The following is a 1,182-nucleotide window of genomic DNA, read 5'->3' on the forward strand; positions in this document are numbered from 1 at the left end:
GGAACATGGACCTTATTAATAGGTCCATGATTGGAATGAAAATAGACGCGCTGAATTTCGTTTGTTTTATGAACGATAGTATTTATCGAACATTTTATCTATATAAAAACAAGATTAATATTGTAGAAATTGTATTTCTAAAGATTCATATAAAATTCATATTTCATTTGGTAGACAATAAATATTCAGTAAGATACTAAAAACGATTATTAATTCTGAAATGTGCATCAAATCTCAGCTATTATTAATCAGTATGTATTAGGTTAAAGTCTTAAAATAATAATTTAATTAAAGTTTAGGTTCCCATGATGTCAGATGACATATGATATGATGCTATATTTTGGGCTCTGACTTAATTTAACGATGGCCCTGTCAGTTGTAGTAATGACAATATTTGTGCTTTTTTAACCATGTAGTAAAAATAGTAGGGCCTACTATTATTTTCAGTGCACAAGACAGTTCAGCTCCTACTTTATTTTGTAACAAGCAACTCTATTTGTTTATATAGGCCTACTGGAAGATTCATTATTTAAGTTAAAACAAGACAACACTTCTTAAATGTTTTATATACATAAAGAAGCACAATACATAATTCTTTGTAAATTACTTTATAGGCCTATAATAGCTTGTTTTGTTTTATAATAATAAATGTGTTGCGTATACTGATATTGATTATACGATGAGGTTTTTTTTTGTCTTTCGGTGTGATTTAAGCATGCTAATTCTCAGAAAATATTTTATATTACCACCTTTTATTACATAGGTCTTTTTCAAAACATAACTGCTTTATAACCTTATATAGACCCATTAAACACAAAAACTGCCATGGCTTCGGGGGCTTCGCCCCCACCCCACCGGGGCCCTTAGGCAGTCCCCTGGACCCCACGCCCAGAGAGCCCTCCCTTGAAATGACCTGGCTACGGGCCTGCTATGTGGCTCGGGGCCTGAGTTCGTTTTCAATCCATTAATGAACAGAAATGGTATCGCAACAAACTTCGTCATGCGTTTTGTAATTCGACCATCTCCTACACACGTAGGCCTATGTACTGGCCTGTACCTCTGATGAATTCGATCCAACTCGGCCACAAGTCAACTCGGCCACAGTCAACTCGGCCACAAGTTAACTCGGCCACAAGTCAACTCGGCCACAAAAAGTTTGGCTACAGTCAACTCGGCCACAAG

This window comes from Anneissia japonica, unplaced genomic scaffold, assembly GCF_011630105.1.
Source record: "Anneissia japonica isolate Jap-2015-1 unplaced genomic scaffold, ASM1163010v1 scaffold3945_len365852_cov175, whole genome shotgun sequence".
Classification (NCBI taxonomy): Eukaryota; Metazoa; Echinodermata; class Crinoidea; order Comatulida; family Comatulidae; genus Anneissia; species Anneissia japonica.